Below are 23,582 nucleotides of genomic sequence, written 5' to 3' on the forward strand. Positions count from 1 at the left end.
GGTATCCGAATTACTCTGGCACAAACACATGACAAATTGATCAGAGCAATCATCAACATTGTCGACATGTTTTGACTGAAAGGGGGAAATACCAAATCTGAGAATGAACGTGCCTATTAAGAAAGACAACTGGTGAATAACTGGGCTCAAATTTATAAATAAAGCCTAGTGTCATTGCCAAATGGGCACCTAACGTGCTGTTTGTGCTTCAAGGAAAAGCTGCACTGAGATGCAAGCCTCCTGGACTGTGTTACTTCCTTCAGAGTCCATCCATATAAAGGAGTTCCTGGAACCATATTTCAACAAATTGAACTGAGACCTTCCCATTCAATCAGAGCTGTACATCTATATTCTCATTTGCATCTTCAGCTGTATCTTTATTTACATCGTCACTGATCAATCAGAAGTGATCCATTCTGACTAATGAACCAATGAAGCTGTGAAGATTTGGAGTTCTCATTTGCATGAGAATGGACTTATTAGGGACCAAGGGTGGGAACTCTTCTCTGTATAAGCCAGCTTCGCCTCTGTCTCAGTGTAGCACACTTTCAGTTTCCATAGAAGACTGTTTCCTCAGCTACGACATCCATGTAAGCTGCAACACTGGCTTTGGCTGAGTTGCAACAACAGAACAGAGCTCTCACAACAGACTGGCATGCAACTGTCTCACCAGCAGAGTTGTCTCACTCCACCAGAGCTGTAACACTGGAGTTGTAACTCCAGAGCCATAACACTAGGGCTGCCTCTCCGAGGAATAACCTCATAGCTGTGCTATTCCACAACCGGTGCTGTATCGCAACTGAGCTGTTCCACAGCCAAGCTATAGCACAATGAGCTGTTTGCACTGAATAAAGTCTCTCTACCCTAACCACACCCCAAATTAGAACTTCTGTCAGTATTGAATTGGTAATGGCGAAACTTGATTGACAATGGGATATAGAATTTTTGAAATTTTTACAATCAGGACTTTGAAGACATTATTTTTTTAACTTGTAGTGTTGCTGATGAAAAATCTGTTAAATCCTTTTGTTATTTGTAATTTGTTCTTTATCCCAACCAGTTTATATAATATTATTTATCTGTGTTCCAGTTGTTGATAAAGTCTTGCAATCAGTTTTCTTGTTGAATGTCCTGCTACTGAAGTCTCTTCATATCCACTAGAGTGCCTTTCCAGCATTTCTTAGGCCCTCTGCTGCAGACTTTCACCTATTCATTCTGTCGTGTGATTTTTAAACTCTGGTTGATTCATCCTTCAATCTAAAATTTATCAAAATCTGAAGTTTCCTTATGATTTTCATGATCATTCTCAGCACTGTAGGAAAATAATTTTTCTTTTGTAAATATGACTGTTATTTCAGTGGGAAATTGGAAGAGAAAGGAAGTAAATAGGTACGCATGGTCAACCTTCTTAAATTGGCACCGATAGGCTTTTGGCAAGTTATACATAAAGTGGGAATGAATATTACATGAAATCATCAACAGTATCATCAACACCATCCAGTGATACTTCTAGATTTCCAATTTGTCACATTTATAATTTTAAATCTTGTTCAGTTTCTCAGACTTCTGACTTATATTTCCCCAATTATTCAGTTCTTCTCCAGATGAAAATAAAAATTAATTAAAAGTAATTCTTCAATATACAGATGTGTGTTATTTAATTGCACATTCAATATATACCTTTATTAACTACTGTTACCCCACAGTAGTTAATAAAGTAGTTAATTAAAAAAAATATTTAAAGAATAAATCTACACTTTTCCTTCATGCATACCCATTCTTTTTTCTTCCTTCTGTGTGTTACATTTGGAAACAATGTCCTTCCTCATCTTCTATGTAATCATCCACCTAGGCTCTGGATCTTATCTTGGCCTTGTTTTACCAACTTCCTCACATTTTACTTTTCCTCCAAACTTTCTCCTTTGTATCAATATCTGAATATGCTTATCTCTAATCTCAACCAAGCCACACTTGATTCCATACTATCCAACAATGGTAACCCATATCTCTCAGTTTACATTCATAGTTACTTTCTAGAGAGGAATGTCTATATTCTTTGTTTCTATTTTCTCAGTTCTATTTATATATTATAATATATAAGTTATTTTATGTATATAATATAACATAATTGTGGTAACCTATTATAAATGAAATGTTCTAGCTTGCTTTTTTTTCACTTAACAATATCATTGAGGCAACATTAGGAAAACAGTTTTTAACAGCTGTGATATGTTCCATTACATGATTATAATGTATTTATCTAACCAATTCTTTAGTGAATGTCATTTAGACTGTTTTCAGTTTTATAACAAACATTAAAGACGATCATCATTCATATGTCATTTTGTTGATGTGCCTATATAAAGAATAAACTTCTGAAAAATTAAATCAGGTAGAGGCATATGTATATTCTTAATATTGACAGATGGACAAATTTCTCACCATTAAAATTACTTCAGTGTTGCTCTTTCTCGTGGTGCCTCAGAGGCAGTTGGCTACTTCAGGATGAAGCTGAACATCTCCTTCCCAGCCACTGGCTGTCAGAAGCTCATTGAAGTGGATGGTGAATAAAAACTTCATACCTTTAATGAGAAGCATAAGGCCATGGAAGTTGCTGCTGATGCTCAAGGTAAAGAATGGAAGGGTTATGTGGTTTGAATCAGTGATGGGAACAGCAAACGAGGTTTTCCCGTGAAGCAAGGTTTCTTGACCCATGGCCGTGTTTGCCTGCTACTGAGTAAGGGGCGTTCCTATTTTAGACCAAGCAGGACTGGAGAAAGAAAGCACACATCTGTTTGGGATTGCATTGTGGATGCCAATCTGAGTGTTCTCAATGTGATTATTGTGAAAAAAAGTCTCACCGATACTACAATGCCTCATTGCCTGGGACCCCAAAGAGCTAGCAGAATCCGCAAACTTTTCAGTCTCTTTAAAGAAGATGATGTCTGCCAATATGTTGTGAGAAAGCCCCTAAACAAAGAAGGTAAGAAATCTAGGACCAAAGCACCCGAGATCCAGTGTCATGTTACTCCATTTGTCCTGCAACATAAAAGTCAGAGGCATATTGCTCTGAAGAAACAACACACTAAGAAAAATAAGGAAGAGGCTACAGAATATGCTAAACTTTTGGCTAAGAGAATGAAGGAGGACAAAGAGAAATGCCAGGAACAGATTGCCAAGAAACTTAGACCTTCCTCTCAGAGAGTATCTACCTCTAAGTTTGAGTCCAGTCAAAAATGAGATTTTGTAAGAGTAACAAATAAATGAGATCGGACAACAACAACAACAAAATTATTCCAGTGCTCTTTCCCACCACTGCCGTGTGAGACAACTTGTTTCTCTCAAACTTCTAATGATTACTCTCTTGGCTTTTCTCTTTTTTTCTCTCTCTCTCTTTAATTCCTTTGTAGGCTCTCTTCCCCTTTCATTGAATATTGATGTTTCTATGTCTTTTTCCTGGACCATACGTTCTTCTCACTCTACACACATCCCCTGCGCAATATCATCTTCTCCCTTGGCTTTATTTCCAATTTATATACTGAAGACTCCTGAGTCTTTATGTCCAGATGGAATGCTCTGAATAATGTTAAATTATCTCTCAGATATTTTCATTTCAATGGTTTTCAGTCTTTGCAAACTTAATGAGTCTGAAACTAAACTCATTTTTCCTCTGAGCTGTTAGGCTTTTAAAGATTTCTCACTCAATGAAGGTTTCCTCTATATCCTATCACAACTCTAGACTGGAGAGGAATCCTCAAATTCTACTTTCCCTTATTAGCCCCTTCCGTTTTACTTCTGCTTTAACATGACCAATAATGTTCTATGTTCAGATAGTACTATTTTCTAAACATTTGCCAAATCACTCTATTTCTCTGCACTATTTCTGCCACTACCCTCATCCAGCTCACTGTTAACTTCTTGTGAAGTTAATGAGCATGCGTGGTGCTCTCCCTTCATCCACTCTCTGAACTCCAATTAGAGTGATCTAAAACAATAACAACAACAAAAAAATGAATGTAGTCCCTTTACATCTTTGCATAAAATATATCGATAACTTCCCAACTTCTTAGGATAAAGTGCTTCTCTGTGCTCACATTGCTCATCATGAGATCTAGCCAAACTGAACTTTATGTCTTCTCTCAATTTCATGGTTTATTGTGCATGCCGCTCTATCTTCGTGGTCCATACTCTTCTTTTCTATCAAATTGCAGCTGAATTATCATCTCTTTACAGAGATATTTTCTGGTTTCTACAAAATGTTTGGCCTCCCTGAACTTTCCTCATCATGTTTATTTAACATTTGATTATAATTACTAGCTTTGTCTACATACCATTTTAGAATATGTTTTATAATACCAAGAACTATTTTTTATTGCTTACCAATATATAGCTAGTGTTTACTTAGCACAGTATCTTACACATAGTTAACAATCAATAAATGCTTATTGAAATATATAAATGAACAAATTATCACTTGTTTGCCTTGACGGATGATATATGGTGAGGCAAAAAGCAAGATGGAAACAGAACAATAAGTTGTTTTCTCAGAACTGTGAATGGAGTCAAATCTGTGATTTACTGTTGTGCCTTTCCAAGATGCCTGGTTGATGGTATAGATAAATAGTCTGCAGCCTTCGAGGATAATGGGACAGTAGGTTCAATGCAGGTAGAACCCATAACTGTATCTTCACTAGCATGGCAGTGTAAAGACAATGGTATGAATACACAGTTGTAATTCTTTTCAACTTTATTGAGGTATAATGGACATATTCAGCTCTAAATTATTAACTAATCCAATTTATGTGAAATCTGGTAAATTATATGCAGAAATTGTTACTATGTGAGGGGTTAATAATTTTTAACAATCACTATTGCTGAAATAGATTGTCCAATTTTAATAAACAGCAAAGTGCCTGAAATTACCAACTATTTTACTAAGTTAAGGTTTTTTCTTCTAAATTCTTTGGTGCCTGTCAAGAGTGAAAGTAAAAAAATCTAGATTACTTGGCATTTATTGAGTAAACAGCATTTTATTTTTACACAAACATTGACATTAATTAAGTCTTCCAACATTTGGGATGTAGGGGACTGTTTAGCTAATTTTGCAAAGGAGAAAATAAATTCACAGTGGCCCAGAAATATGCCAAGGTCACTGAACAAGCCAGTGTCAGGGCTGGAAATATTACTCAGGAATTTTTGGTTGTGAATCTTCTGTTTACCCCACCTACTCTCATATTGAGACATATCCCCATTTTTGTATCTCCTATCAAACCTGAAAGGCCAAGCAGTCTCATGAGAATTCTTGTGTCTAATCTCAAATTTATGAGTGAGTGCACCATAGTAAGCATCACACAGGTATTTCCAATGTTATACATTCATGTGAATCAGAATTTTAAAAATATTTTTACTTTCCATTTCTTTTTTCTCTTTTTTCCTCTTTTTAATTTTCTTTTTGTTCCTTAAAAAAAAAATGTTTCAAGACATAGAGCCCAACTCTTTAAAGAAAATCATTATGATTATAAAGCGAAAGAAATCCAAATACACTTTTTTTTCTAAAAGCCATTTTGTAGTATGTGCTATTTTGGTCATATTGTATAAATTAAAAAACATAAGAAAAAATCCATCATTGAAAGAAAAATTGCAATATTATTGCTTAAAACTTCATAGTGTAATACCTAGGTTAAACATAAAATAAGTCAAGTCAAATGTAAAATAGATCCACCCCATCTTCTTTCTAATAGTCCTTTCTGATCCATTCGTTTATTGTAGACAGAGGGAAATTGTCATGGACAATTTGGCAAGTACTTAGCCAGCCTAGATTCTGATGCAGGACAATCTGGGCTCCAATTCTACATCTGCAACCAACATGCTAAGTGACTCTGGACAAATCCTTTCACATCTTTGTGCTTCAACGTCCTCCTCATCTGTAAAATGAGAATACTAACAGTGCCCACTTCATGATTTATTGTGAGGATTAAATGAATTAATCTATGTAAAACATTTAGGGACCATTTACGTTTTTCTGTGTGTGGTTCCAGGGACCAGATTCTTGTTTTATTCCACAAGAAAGAATCCAAAGGCAAGATGAACAACAAACAGGAAAGTGCAAGTTTTATTAAGGGGAAAGTAAATGCTGGAGGAGGTGGAGTGTAGGTTTACTCTCTGGAGAGGGAGAGGCAAGGAATGAGAGAGGGGGTGGTGGGCAGGGGAGAGAAAGAGAGAGGGAGAGAGAGAGAGAGAGAGAGAGAGAGAGAGAGAGAGAGAGAGACAGGAAGCATTTTTGTTTAATAAATGTAACACATTTATTAAACATACCTGACACATAGCTACACTATATAAGTATCAGTTATTAATATCGTTTGAGATATAATTGTTATATTTTGAATATCTAAGATTAATTTTAGATAAATGTTCTATATGCTATAGAACATATTAAATACAGAAAGGGAAAAGAAATGTTAGAACAGGAGACAAAGATGAGGTTTGGCAGAAAGCCAGGTTTCCATTTGTAGCTTATTTCTGTAACATTTCCATAAACTTCCCTTGAGTACAATGAAAAACTGTGTAAAGTGATACTCTTGGCTTTGAATGAATTCACAGCACAAGGGAATTCTCACAGTAAAATTGACTGGCTAAGACTGTTAAGCTACTTTTCCCTCAGAAGAATAACACAGGAAAATGTGGGCATATCATTTTTAGCATATTTTAAAATTGATCTTAGACAGTAGCCAGTTTTTATAATCGTTTGCTAGAGGAATGGTAAGCATAGCTATGCTGTATATTTTACTGGGCTTCATGAAAGCCTGATATTTGCAGAGGAGCAGACTTTATTCTATCACTTTGAAGGTTGAGGTAGCTTGCAAAAGATAATCCTTGATAAATAAGACAATGTTGTAAGGTGCATGCTTTAAAACTACAGCTATATGCCCCAAAGAAGAATTTAAGAAAGAGAAGCAAAGCTTTTTTCAGTGTTCATTTTGTGGGCTTACTAGTTAAAAATAGTTCCAAATTTTGGGTTGCTCTTCAATTTTAGATGGTAGAAGCAAGGGTGTAGAAAACAAACTGGAAATCTGAGAGTATTAAATGTGCTAGCGTAAGTGTAGAAAATTAAAAAAATACACAGAGATAACATTGTACAACTTTAGGGAAAATCTAAACTTTGAGATATCATTCTGTTTTTAATCTCAGGGACAGATGAACTAGTGTTCCCTTGAGTCTTTACATTATTGACGAGAGCTGTGATAAACGTGGAGGTTGGAAAGGTAGAAAACAAATTATGAGGCACAAAAAAAAGGCATTATGCATCAAATTGAAATAAAATTGGTCATTGTGATATAGGGCTCTCTCTTGATTAATGGGTAGTTTTGCAGCAACACCACCACCAAAAACAACACCACCACCACCAACAACAACAAAAACACAAACCTGGAATTATCTGAGTCTTATTCAGCATTCATTTCAGGGTTGCAAAATTTCCAACAAAATCTTCTTTAAGCATGGAAATTTAAATAATGAATTAGTAATGTGTTGAATTACGTCATTCTATCTTCTCAGGTGTTTCCTTTGCCAAATTTCACCCTCCAGATGGAAACCCCTGTTCGTGAAATTTCTGGTAAGGGAGTCTGTGCTTTCAAAGAGCCACTCAGGAACTATAATAGCTCCCCCTACTTCCCCTGCCCCAAGTATATCAACAGAAAAAAAAAAAAAAAGAAAAAAAAACCTCTTTAACAACTGTATGCAAGTTTTTAGAAAGAAAACAAAGAGCATACAATTTCAGTGTTTTAAGCACCATTCAAATGTCTAGTTAGTTTACCACTAAATTTGAAAAAATACAATTGAATGTGGGGTAGAAAGTAAATCTTATCTTTTCATATAGTTGAAGACAAGAAGATATTTGTCTGGATATTCATTTCTCATTAGATAGTAATTCTGTGCATGTGCAACCCCAAAATAGAACTCCTTTCGGACTTTTCACTGATTTAGTCCAGCCTTCTTTTCAATAATTACATCAAATCAGTTAAATGAACATAGAAAATACAAACTTTAGTTGAAAAATCTGACCCTGTTTAGAGTTTGCACTGTTTTTTTCATGAACACATAATTGAAACTTTTTTTTTTTTTTAAGTCATCTTATTTTAAATCCCTGTAAAAGTTTAGGAGATCTATGGACTGGCACTGTTAACATTACCTCTTAAAAATGTAGGTCCTTGGGCCTCGCTCCTGATTTTCAGACTCAGAATCTGTTTTAACAAGATCATCATTGAAGTTTGAGAAGTGCCATTCAAAGTGACACTAGAAGAGAGCCTGACTCAACAAGTGCTTAGTAAATGTGTGGATTGGCTTACTACATGAATAAATGATTTCACGAAAAACGGACCATTAAGTGAGCTTGAGGCAAAAAAATAAAAATAAAAATAACAACACTAACTTAATGGAAAAATATAATCAATGTATACACCCTGGTATTTTGTCCTGAGGTGCCCTAAGTAGATGCAATGTTTATTACCAAGGGAATTGAAGATTATTAAAGCAGTCTCATCATAAATGAAATGGGAATCCTTTCATACGATCTGAGACTGAAAATCATTTTCTAATGACTCTGAAAGGAAGGGAAGAAGAAAGGAACCCTAGGTGGATGTTAAGAGACAATTCTAAGTAGAATTTTTATCTTTATATTTGTATAAATGATAAACTTTGACACATTTTTAGTATTTTTTTTCCCGTCAGAGGTGATAATAAATTTTGAAAATAGGTTGTTTGATAATGATTAGTACAATAAATGAATATTAATATAATGTTTTGGCCTGTAATTTAAGCATTACCCTCCCACATTTCCCTTAGGAGGGTGTAATTTTTGATCACCTTTTCCTATGGGGAGAACCTATGTGCACCAAAGCAGTTCCCCTCTCCCAGCTACTCTCTCTTAACACACAGTTGCACTGGGGACAGTCTGGCAGCGGGACAGCACACAGTCAGCTGCCCTCTAGGGTGCAGGGATGTCATTTGCTTCACTCTCTGCTTTGCTCTCTGGTTGTGTGTGGTGTGGGCCAAAAAAGGATTTATTCTACTGAACAGAGGCCAGTGTGTAAAAGAGAGGATGTAAAAGAGTTCACACAATGGAACACTCTGCAGCGAGTATCAATATCTTTTAAGGTTAGCCCCTGTCTGAAGATAACAGAATGAGTGATTCTCAAGGAGACATCGTAAAGACACCAAGGAACACCATACAGCAGGATAAAAGGCTTGTGGTTACAAAAATTTATTGATTCTATAATGACTAAGATAAAGTCTGTTTTTTGTATGGTGAAAGATTATTTCAAAATTTTCTTTACCATAATAATTTTGTTTAATTTTACACGATCGCTGTGTTTAAAATTTTGGTTGATGTGAGAATCAGATAAAATATATTACTGTGCTATGTCTTTTTAAAAACTGGTTAGCCAAAAACTATTAAAATATTTAGAGAAGAAATAAAGATTTTTTTATATTAAACAAAACAAAACTAAACAACACACACACAACATATTGCCTAAATGCCATCAATGTGTAGTTGCTAAATAAAATGAAATATTTAACTTTGAATTTGATTTCCAAAATGAAATGTTTGGGTAGAATTTTTTTCCTAATTAGTGTTCATGTGCAACCTTGGGTTACGTTCCTTGTTAGTAATACATATTTTTCACCTCTGCCTTTCCCCTACACTATAACTTCCTCTAGCCCTAAGACCAAGATCCTGGAGGAGGAAGAGTCTTAGCAGCAATCAGTCAGTCATTCATTCATACATTGCCACATGACATACATTTGCTCAGCTCTTTTTATGTGCCATTTCAATTAATGCTCACAACATCTCTATATTTTAATAAAAGAGGAACTAAGGATTAGCAAAGAAGGTATTGTGTACAAAGCTCTCCAGCAGTCAGGTGGAGCTGGGGATGATACACTCAGTCTTCCTGAATTTTAAGTTTCCATACCATGCTCTTTATGTTACTGCTTTTCCGTAACATCTCCAGAAAAAGATAAAACCAAAGGCAACCCTCTCTTTCAGAGGTAAGGTGATCTTAGGTTCATTTAGGTACCCATTCTTGCAATGGTGAGGAAAGAATATGCTGTTCAGTGAATATTTTGCTAGCTCCAAAGCCACTTTCATTGACTTTAGAAGAGAATAATAACACTTGCATTTATACGCAGCATTTGCAGGGCATCTGATTCCAGGCCTGGGCTAGGCACATAAAAAACTACAAAGAATCAAGCAGCCCCTGACATTTTGTCTGATGGGGAAATACATGTTCTAACAGATGTGATAAATACCATGTTTAACAAACAAAACAAGGGACTTTGGAAAACAGTGGAAGAAGTGACTAACTCAGCCTGGGTTATCACGAAATATTTTTCAGGAAAGGTAAAATTCAAACTGCCTTGAAGGACAAAGAGGAATTTGCAGAGCAGGTAAATAAAGGGGGTAGGTTGAGAGAGGAGCATGCGCAAAACATGAAGGTCTACACAGATGGTGAATTGGGGGAACTACAAATAGCTTAATCCTAGAAGATTTACGCTTTATTCCAACTTTACAGACAGAATTTAGCTTAACAGTAGATAATTTAGCTGAAGAGTCTAAGGATGGTTAATTTGGAAAGAGGAAAGGATACGTTTCAATTTTGGGGGTCGACTTGGTTGGAGAAGAAGGACCGATACTTGGATAGGGGATGAGGATTTCTGAAAGGAGATGGGACTATTGGGCTGAAAATCTAGGCTTATTTGGCAAATTACTCACAGAGATAGTAGTAGCTGAAGCTAGTATCTGAATTGCAGCAATAGGATTTTCCAATCTTTGTAGATCTTTTCTTTTTCTTTTTGCTATCCACTGAGGAGTTCTCCTGATGTGTAAACGTCAAAACTCAGCTTCACATCTGTCTCTCTAAGGAGAGAAAGAAAGAATTTAAGTGATCCGAAAAACAGAATTTTGCTGAATTCATCTCTTTCATACAAATTCACAAAAACTCAGTTTGCTTATGTAAAAGTGATACTAATTATAGTCATAATTAAACATCAACATGTGAAGGAAGTTGACAATGTTTGGGTTAAGGGTTCCACCGCATTATTTCATTTGATTCCCTTTGCTACCCCTTAACATAGGTATTAAGTTTACCTCCCATTTTTCCTAGGAAACTGAACCCAAGACAGGTTAAGAAACAAGATCAGGGATTCTCCCCTGTGTATTACAATTGAGGCTCCCCTCCAAAATAATAATAATAATTAATAATAATAATAATAATAATTCTGAAAACAAATGCGTTTTTAAAAACATATATATACATTTGTGCTTACTGTGTGCAAAATACTTTTTTAGGACTTCCCAGGTGACATAGAGATAATACACTCCTTCTCCTCAAAACTTATACATGAGTGAGAGGCAGGTGAGTATGCAGGAACGAGTTGGAAAGGTCAGATGGAGTTGCATTTGAATCTCAACTATGCCACTTCCTTGGATTGGTCAATTTACCTGTGGGAGGCTCAGCAGCCACAGTCATAAAATGAAGATTATATCTTCTCCCTGGGTGGGTCTGGGTGGTAAAAATAATAATAATAATAATAATAATAAATAAAATAAAATAATATGATATAACACAATATACTATAATACTAAGACTCTGGCCCATACAGACCAACAGAATCAGAAGGTCTGGGATGGGGCCCAGAAATCATATGTTTTAAAGCCTTCTTAGCTGATTTTTCTCTTCAGCCCAGATTGAGGTCAGACATTCTGCCATTTGAGTACTGGCTTCCCCATCAATAGCTATAGGACCTGGAACATTGATTTATATCATATATATGAGGCAATGGTACTATGATTTGCTGATATCAGGGCTGCTTTGAGGATTAACAAAAATACAGTGTGTAAAGGTTGGCATGTAGCTGTCACCTAACAGGAACCTATGTAATCATGTGCTTTGCAAATCGGCTCCAGGGTCTTCAGAGCAGAAACTGTGGGGGGTCCTCAGAGACACAGAACATTTAAGGAGACATTTCTGGAATCTAAGGTCTGGGGGGAGCTAGCCTAGAGTACTGGGTCAAAGGTAGACAAAGATAGACACTGCCTTATACCAGAGCCTCAGGTCAGAGGAGATGATGCCTACTTCTCTAAAGGCCTTGGTCCTGATGTCCAGCTAGGGGCGTATTTTAGCTAAATTTACTGGAAGGGCAGCATTTGCGGAGTGTCTCCTATGTGCTAGACATGTTCCCATTTATTATTTTACATGATTCTCACAGCAACCATGTGTAATGGACACATATTTCCTCTTTTTACAGAGAAAGAAAATGAAGTCCAGACTTGTTCAGGTCACACAGAAGAACCAGGTCTTCCTGACTTTTCACTATATCACAGTCACCTCCCTGCAGTCATAAATTGGGCTTCTTCCCCAGGCGGAGGGGTTACGTGTGGGGATAGTCTGAGCTCCTCAAACACCCATGTCCTGACTGCAGTCAACTCCTATTCTTAAACTCATTCTTTTAACTTCCCCTGTTTATTTTCCATGAAGACTTTTTGATAATATTCTGAAAGACAGAGAGAGAGAGAGAGAGAGAGAGAGAGAGAGAGAGAGAGAGAGAGAGAGAGAGAGAGAGAAAAGAAGGAAGGAAGGGAGGAAGGAAGGAAGGAAGGAAGGAAGGAAGGAAGGAAGGAAGGAAGGAAGGAAGGAAGGAAGGAAGGAAGGAAAGGAAACACACTTAGATCATGCAGTTTGTGAGAAACAGAGCTGAAATTTGAGATCAAGTCTGGCTGGGAGTCCAGAGCAAATAAATTTTGCTATCCTTTGTGTAGCTAACTCTCCCATTTCTTTCCAATTACCTGCCAGTATGGTAACAATTATTTAATACAATTAAGTAAAATTTAATGTTATCAATTTTACTGATTCTGAACTTGTTACACATACTAATTACTTTTACAGAGGTTTGCTCACTTAGTGTAGTTGAGCAAATAGAATTTAGATAAATTGAAAAAAATATTGGCTACAGTGAACAATTTATGACTCTGTCAAGGTTTCTGTAGTTTACAAATGAAACAGCCCTGCGCTCACTCAGAAACTCTTTTAGTGTTTGAAAAGAAGTATACATAAAATACTATTACTTTTATCCTTTGAAAGTTGCCTAATCATGAGTGAATATAATCAGGGGAAGCCTTAATATAACAGTCTTTTTCAGGCTTAGTATAGGATACTTCGGAGCACAAAGTTAACTCTGAAAACATTTAGCTGTCCCCCAAAACTCTTGTGTATTTACTTGCTGAAATATAGAATAATAGTGTAAGATTCTTAAATTTCTATCATTAGTTTCTGAAAACTAATTTGGATAAAATAAGAACATTTTCATCTATTTTCTAGGAAGATAAAAGTTATGTATTAACTATTTAAATGATTTCACATTTATATTTGTTTAAAAAATTATTTTCCCTTTTTTTGTTTTTTTGGCTTTTTTTTGGCAGGTAGGTAGACATGAGAGACAGGAGAATGAAGGCCCAACCCAGAGATCTCCCTTGGGATCTCCCAGAAACACCCATTTTGTGGTTAAAAATATCCTTACATTCTAAGATACAACAAAGTAAAAAAAAAAAAAAAAAGATACTGGCTTAGACTGGCCACAAATGCCTGAGCAGTTCATACACACATTGTCCTTCCTTGACCTTAGCCTCATTATACCATCATTATAATATCATACACATTCCTGGAAGTTCCTAAATCTAATTATAACAGACTGCATTCTGGGTAACCACAGCCACAGTTGACAAAGTGTATGGAACAGCCAAATGTCAATAAAATGACCTCACGTATCAATCATCTAACACCTCCCTGTAACCACCCATCAAGTGTTAATATAAGGTTTACTTCCTGAATTCTACAGGGCTACCACTATCTCTGGCATAGCTTGTTTCTCTCTTAAAGTGTACTTTAATAAATCTTTCCCTAAATTTCACTGATCTGTAATATATTACTGCATCGACAGAAAGAACCAAGGTCCCCTCAGCACCTCTGGGGCAACGAGGGATTTAGATCACCTCCAGTGGTAACAGCTTTTGGTGACATGGCCCTGATGGTCTTGGTAAGGCTCAGGTCTCACCCCTCTTGCCTAGAGGCCCCTCCTACTCCATTTCTGTCATCGGACCACTCTTACCCCTGAAACTTCTCTTCTCCTTTTCTCCTGAGACCAGGGACGCAGGTATCCCTTTCTCACCACTTTCTTTTATAATCTATCACCTTACAACTGTTTTCTGATCCCTGATTGACTTCTCTGCCTATGATCTCAATTGCTTCTCCTACACTGGAGATCCACACTGCAGAGTAAGACTTATGTTTCCTTTCCCAGCTCCCTTGGTGGAAGAATTTGGTGCGAGTACATAGTATTCCTTGTAACCCCCTGCATATTAGCTGATGAAGATATCTGCCACTAACCACTGAGCTCTGGGATGCCAGGCTCCTAGTCATGACCCCGAGACATTGGGCTCTCTGACTTGCAGTTATTTGTTCTCCTTTTCAGATGAGAAACTAACCGTCTGTACTTTCCAAGAGTCTTCTTGGCTATATTCTATCTCATTGGGCTCAGTTTGACCCACAGACTCTGAAAAGAGACATTGTCTTTTGTAATATCCCATGACCACAGTATAAACTTCCTGATGGGGAATCTTGGCCAATTAGTGGGAGCATTGATTATAATTCTATACTCCAATTAGATCTTTTTTGTAAATGGCAGGGTAAATGGTCCAAGACACCTTATATCCAAGCCTTTTTCTTACTCCAGAGAAACAGTTCCTTCTTGCAGAAATGCAGGTTAACCACGCTAGCCTTACTACTCTCTAGTAAGTTCCCCACTTCTTTTTGCTGTTTGCCCCTGTCGAGGGGTAAAATGGCATCTGAGACCTCTCCTTCCCCTCTCCCATCTTCTTTGTCTTCAAACACATGCCAAAAAAATCTGCCACTTTAAATTCAGGTGTTCTGAAGCCACTCTTTTGCCTTCTGAACTTTCTAAATTTATCACACACACTTTTCAATTTCCATTGTTTGTGTTTGTTGACAAGTAACTATACCTTCAGGGGCACCCTTGAAAGAGATGGTCTCAAGCCTCTCAGAGACAATGGAATATATTCAAAGATTTGGTTATAAATTTATTTTAAAATTATCTTAAAGAAATTCTTACAGCATGCAAAGCTTGGTCATCTGAGCAAAATCCTAAATTAATCCATCTGCCAGAAACATAATTTGGATCAAATTTCTCCTGAGAGTTTGCATTATTCCTGAGATATAAAATTTAGAGTTTTAAAATGAAAGCTATGAGATCTGTCTGTTTTTATGTTTATGTATGTCTATGTATGTATATTCTAGAAACAGCATATCTCTGCTGTTGTTAATTTGTATTATTAAATTGGTTTAAACAAGCATTTATATGTGAATTCTCAAAATACAACAGATTAACTCAAATATTTTTCAGAACTACATGCCTAAACTTGTAAATCTGAAAATTGCTAATTGCATACTTTTATTTGTCATTGGTAATTAAGCTTCTAAGGGTTATGTTTTCTGAGACGGCCTAGGAAAGTTGTAGAAGGCTTGTAGAAAGGAATTCTGAGAAAGGAAATTTTATGTATGGTCAAGCTGAGCAAGATTAAAATAAATTTAATGGAGTAAATTAACTTAAATACCAAAAGTAAGCCAAAAGCAAAATTAAAGTTGGGTTTTCTCCCTCTACTAAATAGGACAAAGTTTCTTGGATTATCGATCTGCTATTAAAAGTTTTCTGCCTAAGAAACAAAGATTTTATGGTTTATACATATATTTTTATTATTAATGTGACTTTTTAGGAGATTATGACCTTTGATAATCTGCAATTTCCAATTTAAAGGGTTATTTTTCAGAGAAAAACAAATTTCTTTGTCAATTGCATTATAATCAGATCTATAATCGTGTCATTTTAAGTTTTAGTCATTTATAGACTCATTATTTTACTCTGATACTTTCATAAACATCTTCAGAAAATAGAAAACTCCAATATATTCCAAAATACAGATCTATGAGAGTAACCTTTCAGTTTATACCCTTAGAATGGACAAAAAATTATAGAACTCTAAGGAATAACTGTATTCATGAAATACTTGCAAGTGGTCAAGAATTGATTATATGGCATTAAGTAAACTGAGGATGATTTTTTAAAAAATCTTTTGTTGTCCAAGGAGAAGGACAACCTATAACAATGTGGTAAATTATACCTTTGTAAACAGGACTGGAACACTTATTTTTTCTTCTTACTGACCCCTCCAGAATCTAGAAACTCTTAATGAGTATTTTATTTTCATGACAATGTGATTATTTGCATAAGTTCAGTAAGAATCTGTAACAGGACATGATTGGAAATTGGTGTTTATTATCAAGCATTTGACTGTAATATCATGTTTGAGAGAGAAATATATAGACCTGGACATGACCAGGCAGCTTTAAGGAATTAAGAGTGACTTATGGAAACCAGTAAAAGCACTTGGAAATATTGGCCTGGTACTTTGCTTATATGAGTCCCAGAAGCTTCCCCATGTGAGTAAAGAATGTCATTTCATTTCAGGAACCTCAAGACATTTTGGGGATCTCAAACAGAGAAACTCATCTAAAACCTATAGATATTGCAGGTATCCTCTGATGGCAAGTCTTTGCTTTCACTTTTCTGGCCTTGTAAGGTCATTTAAATTCAATCTGAAGGTCTCTCATGAAAGATTCCAGCAAAGTAGAATTAAAAACATCTATATGGTTAATTAATATTCTTGCTGGACTTATGTAAATGAATAGGCCAAGTTTAATGAAAGAACTTATTTTACAAATAAATTAGTGTTAATTTGGCTATCTTTGGTAAAAATAGGGGTGAATAGAGAGAAAAAATATGTTTCAATAATGATATACCTTTGTGGATATTAGATTCTAAGACTATTCGTTATCTTTAGGGTTTTGTTTTGTTCTCTGCTTGTAAATTTGACTTGATCCTGGATTATTCTAGTTTCCTCTAACATCTGCCTATGACTCTCCAAATGTGTTTCCAACTTTTCTCCCATTTTTTTGACTAAGAATCACTGAAAACTAAATCTGTCTTTTTAAAAAGCCATGCAAGCTAAAGATAAACAACTTGATATAAAATTCATAAAATTACAACAACAGTTCATGTTTAAATAATCTCAATGACTGATGCTGTGTAAGCCATACAGAAAGTTTACTTTAACGCCTGATGCCATCATCAGGAACATTTTAAACTGCAAAAGATGCTTCTAGCCTTATATCATAAAAGAATAATTTGAAAAATATTAGACATGTGAAGAAGCAGAAAAAGGTCATCTATAATCAAGGAAAAAAAATAGTCTATAGAAGAATCTAAAAGGACTCAAGTATTAGAGTTAGCGCATGAGGTTCTTAAAATAGCTATTGTAAATATATTCAAAGATACTCAGGAAGAAATGGATATATTGAGTAAACAGATGGGGAGTATCAGCAAAGAAATAGACTCTAGTATGGGGAATTAAGGCTAACCTAGATCTATACAAACATTTTAACATCTACAACAATCACATCAAACCCCTTCCTACTAATCTAGTCTTTCCCCATGTGGAATAATACTTTCTTTCTTTAATAATGGAGATCAAGTCTCTTTTTCTTTTTGCATTCTCAGTAATTTCTTTTCAGGCCCTTCTCTTGGCAAATTTTCTTTTTCACAATGGTCACGGACATTCCTAATCTGGCTTCAAGTACTTACCAATCTTTTGGCAGGGATTTCCCTGCTAAATGTCCAGGCCCAGGAAGTCACTGATTATACTCTTTTCCCAAAGGAAACCCCTCCAGTTTCCCTCTTTGAGCTTTACTTGCAAAGGCCATTGATTTATACTTTTTTCAGCCGAGTACTAAACATTGCCACCTCTGAATGCTTTTATATTTACCAAAATAATCAATCAGATATTCTTTGGAACTCCAAATGGGGAATCTATTCTTTAGGGACTTTCCAAGTTCTTGCTACAGTCATCCTCTCCTTTACGTGAAGCAAACCTTACAGCTCAGGGGACTATTACTAAGGGACAGATCTATCAGTACAACCAAGCTAGGGTAAATTTTACAGACCCTCACCCAGACTTCCTTTTCAGCCAAGACAGACTCCTCTAAGGAAATCTATTGGATTTGTGAGCAAAAAGCTTATTTCATATTACCCTACCCCCTGGATGGACAGGACTTTGTTCATTAGGCTGTATGACCTATATGTTTATTGCATGGGAAAATTTTTTGTTTCCATACCCTATATATCAACCATGCTGCTTATAAAAACGTCCTACTCCCTTACTTATTTCATTAGGTATTGCTCTTACTTTTCTTACAGCTATCATGGGGCAGACTACAGGTGGTCCTGCACTCAGTCATCAAAGGAAACTGTTGAAAAGAACAGCCAAGGCCATCAAAGAAACTGCCTTTGTCCTAACCCAAGTCCAGGAACAACTAGATTCCTTAGAAGACATAGTACTTCAAAACCAGAGGGCTTTAGATCTGACAGCAGGACACGGGGAAATATACACTTACCTCCAATAAGAATCCTCTTTCTATGTCAACCAATTGGGTCAAGTTTTCACATCTATCCAAAACATCCTCAAATCAGCAGAAAAGATAGAACACCTTGGCATCCGCACTCTTACTGGAAATTGGCAATTGTGGTTACAATCCTTTCTTCTACTGCTCACCATTCCTCTAATCTTATTTTGATAAACCTACTTCTAAGACCACCCCTCCTAAACTGCCTTGTTCAATTTTTATCCCTTAGAGTCCAGGCAATTCATCTCCAGATGATTCTTCAAGGAAGATATAATTCAATCCAATCAACGGATCCTATACCATACTGCTGACCCTTAGATGGGCATCGACAGCCTTAACCCTGAGTCAACAGAGAGTAAGTATGCAGACCCAATCCTCCACCTTTGCCCCATTTTAACATAGAGTAGTTAGAGCAGTCATCGCCCAAGAATCTCAATGGTTTGAGCCCCTAATACTTGAAGGGGAAAATATTAGGCAGTTAGATAGACATGAGTGATAGGAGATTGAAGGCCTAATCCAGAGACTGCTGTTAAAACATCCCAGAACACCCATTTTGCAGTTAAAAAGGCCTTTACATCCTAAAATACAAGGAAACAAACAAACAAACACTGTGGTTTAAGCCAGCCACAAATGCCTACATAGTTAGTACATATGCTGACCTTCGTAACCTTAGCCTCATTATAACATCATTATAATATCATATATATGCCCAGAAGTTCATAAATCTAATTATAAGAGACTGAATTCTGGTTAACCTCATGTGCAGTAGACAAAGAGTTATGTAACAGTCAAATGTCAATCAAATGTCAATCATCTAATACCCCTCATATGCCAATCATCTAATACCCCTCCCTGAAACCACCCATCCAGGGCCAATATAAAGTAAACTTCCCAAATTCTATGAGGCTGTGGCTATCTCCCATGTAGCCCATTTCTCTCTTGAAACATACTTTAATCAAACTTACTTTTCCTAAATTTCACTGATCTGTAATTCTATACTGTGTTGGCAGAAAAAAACAAGGTCCTCTCAGTGCCACCAGGGCAAAGACAGATTTAGATCACTCCCAATGCCAACATTTTCATTTTATTATTTTTTAATTTAAGTATAGTTGGTATACAATATTATATTGGTTGTATTAGTTTCAGGTATATATTTTCCCATTTAAAAAATTTTCTTCTATATGCCAGATACAGATCAAAATTTACTAGAATTCATGATACAAAATTATTTGAAGCAGAAGGTACAAATACTGTTTCAGTTTTCAGATCTTTGTTTATTTTTTATAACATATGTTGTTTTGTTTTTTTTTAGAAAAAGAAACCTGTGACAGTAGTGAAAGAAAAAATTCCACATAAACCTGAACTTTATGAATGCCTAAAGAAATTTTTCAAGAAAGGCTATCATCTCCTTTAACTGAAAGAATATAACTCCTAGATTATATGAACTTGAGAGATCAGCTTGTCTGAGAACCTTAAAAGAAAAATGTCCATTCTTTTACTACTCAGGGCCATTTGAACTGTCAGGACTAGTGGAATATTTATGTCTAAAACAGCTTTATAGTGCTCTGGACTGATCTGATCTGAGAGAAAACCAGCACTTCAAGATGGCTTGTTTGATACATTACAATATTAGAATGAAAATTTAGTGTATCTTTATATAAACTCAAATATATATGTCAATTTAAGCAATAAACTTTTGGTTTTATCTTGCCACCAGCTCTAAAACAATGGTGTGGGAGAGTAACCTAATTTTCTCCATTCATTATGGTTTGTAGATAACTTTCAGTTATTTGAACTGATGCTTATTTTGTCCTGAGTAGGAGGCCCTGTTATTACATGAAGGTCTCATGGATATTAATTTATCTCTGAATTACTCTATACTTTAATCTGATTCTTCTTTGAAAACCTGCTTTAAATATTGCTAACATCAAAATACCTTGTTGTGGGGTAATGGATTTGATTCTTAATTGTGCTTCCTTACTGAAAGATATGCTAATTCAAAGAATGTCCCTGATATTTGTTTTGATGGGGATGGGTAGAATAGAACTCTTTATATTCTAACAAAAGGACATTCGACAGTTAAGTTAATCTAGGGTTGCTTCTCTAGTCCTAAATCTACAAACTCTGCCAGTTTTGAATATCATAAGTAATTAAAAGACTAAAGACTTTCTAACTCTTTAACAGTCTGAAGCAGAGGGAAAAAAAACACAAATAAAAAGGAGCCAAATGCAAATATAATTATAATCCAGTGTTCTCTATATTATGGGCTTGGAATGAAACTTCTGCACAATCCACTCAAGGAATCTTTACAGTTCTAAACCCATCTTAGGCATCATTTATTATATCTATGCTATGACAGCCTACTATTTTCAGCTTAACTAGTAGAGAGAAGTGAGTTTCTTAACAACTTCATTTTTTACACTATAATTATCTACCAATAAGAAACCGACAGCAATGCCAAGAATTTCTTCTCTTTTCTGCATTTTTATTCATCTCTGTTAAGAATAGCTCTGTCGCATTTTAAAAATCTCAGCAGTGGTGAGATACACAACACATTATTTATCTATCATCTATCTATCTATCTATCTATCTATCTATCTATCTATCTATCTATCATCTATGAATCATCTGTCTATCATCTGTCATCTTTGATCTACCCATCTCACATCTAGATAATTGACATAATATCTGAAGTCAGAAATTGTTGAAAAGGTATATGGCTGTGCTACTCTGAAAAAGCCCAATTCTGGCAGATCTTGGAAGCTAAGCAAGATCTGGCCTGGTTAGTACTTGGATGGGAGAACACCTAGGAAGACCAGGTGCTATAGGTGTAAAAAATAAAAAAATGAGAGACTGTAATCTGTGAGGTCAACCAAGGGTTGCCTTGCCTTAAAAAAAAAAAAAAAAAAAAAAACATTAATGAAGAGACCACATATTTTATACTTTGAATTTATATGAAGAAAACATCTTTAACACTTATAAATATAGATATTCAGTTTACACATTATCTTCATTTAAGGTTCATCTTCATTAGTTGAAACACTAATACTTGGGCATTTTATTCTCTTGAGGGGTGGGGGTTAACTAAATTAACATCATAATATTGCTCAACTCTAAAGAACAAAGAGTTCTGGTTACACATGGAATATTGACAACGTGTCAATCTCCTCTTCCTAGTAAAACCCAAATAAAGTGACAGCACAAGAATAAAAAAACAAAAAATAGAAACAAAACAAAACAAAAAAACTATTGATCCATAAATACAATAGAGAGATTTTAGCAAAACTTTTATACTAATTCGAGAAAGGCAGAATTGGAAGAATAATGAATGACTTAGCAAAATGGGAGAAATAAAAATTATTATTTGAAAGCCTGATTCTGAGGTGCAGGCCCCATAAGCAGCTATGATCAGATCATTGCCTGAAATCTATCTTCAAGCCCTTTCTCCTGTTCTCAGGCGGGGACTGGTCTGTCCTGACTCTTGCCAGAGACCACATTATTGTTTTCTGCAAAGACCAAGCTACAGAGGCCCCAATCGCAAGAAAAGGCAGATTCTCTTTGGGGCTAAAAATAAGGGAGGATAAGAGTGGCCTCCTTTTCTCACCTAAACTTAAAACCCTCCCCCACAGACAATGTGGAAAACTACACCCTGGAGAAATGGAATGGTTAAACAAACAGACACATAAACAGAGATGTTTGGGGTTCCCCTCCAGGAAAAGGCCAGTGTTCTGCTTGTCCTAGATAGTAACTCCCATCCAAAAATTTCTACTTGTCCTCAGGACTTTTGACCAGCTCTTACTGCCTCTGTCTTAAATATGAAATGACAACCCAAATTACCAGACATTTTAAGGAAACCTCAAATTGGAAGGAGTAAAACCTAAATAAGAGGGGAGGGAGGGAAGAAGGAAGGAAACAGGTTACGAAATTATTAAAAACACAGAACAAAACAAAAAATATATTAAAAACATTGTAAAAAACCAGTCCTTAAAACAAGCAGAAATCTATTACTAATATTTCAAAAACAAGAATTACATGCAGAGGAAGATTAAAAGATAAAGTTGATAATATCTTCTAGAAAATAAGGGAAAAATGACAAAACAATGACAAATAGTTTAGAATAGTTAGCAAAATTAGGAACTGACCTAAAACGTGCCAGAATTAAATTAATAGATAATACAGAAAGAAAAAAGAAAAAGAAAAAGAATGGGAGAGAAAGTATCAATAAATTTATGAAAACAACTCTCAGAATTGAATGCCATGAATCTGTTCCTAACTGAAGGGCACTGAGTCCTGCAACCATAAACATAAAACATTTACATCAAGGGGCCTTATTGTAAGAGAAAGATCCTATACAATCCCAGTGGGAGAAGTAGTTCATACACAAAAGAATGAGAATCACAATGGAATTAGTCTTTTCTAGTGCAACATGAAAGGTAGGAAACGGTGCAATAATGACTTTAAAGTTCAGAGGATATATGCTTTCCATTCCATAATTCTTTTCCAAAAAAAAATAATAATAATCTTGTGCAAATAAATGCAAGCAAATAATAAAATGGAGAAATTATTAAATATAATGGGGAGAGTGATAGAATGAAAATAATTAGAAATATGGAACACAAGAAATTGTCCAAAGTATTGAAAGTGTCTGCCTCCAGAGAGGTAAACTAGAAAATGGAAGGTGGATTATATAGGATTGATAGGAATTCTTTTGTAATCCAGGCATTTCTGATCTGACTTTTTTCTAACTTATGCTAATTTATTTGGTTATTAAAATTAAAAATTAAAATAAAAATGAAATAAAATTAACTGAGATTAGTTACCAGATTTATTTATTTATTTAGCTTAACAATTCCCTTTTAATATCAACTTCCCTAGGGTTTTAAAGAAAGACTTATTATTCTAAAATCCTTTTTAATAAATTCTGTAATATTACTTATAAAAATGTTTTTTAAAGTGATCTTGAAATATTTGAAACACAACCTTAGATTCTATTAG

At 35.4% G+C, this 23,582-nt stretch overlaps 1 pseudogene; it reads left to right on the forward strand.

Moving 5' to 3' along the window:
• The first annotated feature begins 2,505 nt into the window (after window positions 1–2,505).
• Window positions 2,506–3,240, forward strand: LOC107518182 (annotated as a pseudogene).
• Window positions 3,241–23,582: the final 20,342 nt, after the last annotated feature.

The sequence above is a fragment of the Rousettus aegyptiacus genome, unplaced genomic scaffold (genome assembly GCF_014176215.1).
Source record: "Rousettus aegyptiacus isolate mRouAeg1 unplaced genomic scaffold, mRouAeg1.p scaffold_m13_p_10, whole genome shotgun sequence".
Lineage (NCBI taxonomy): Eukaryota > Metazoa > Chordata > Mammalia > Chiroptera > Pteropodidae > Rousettus > Rousettus aegyptiacus.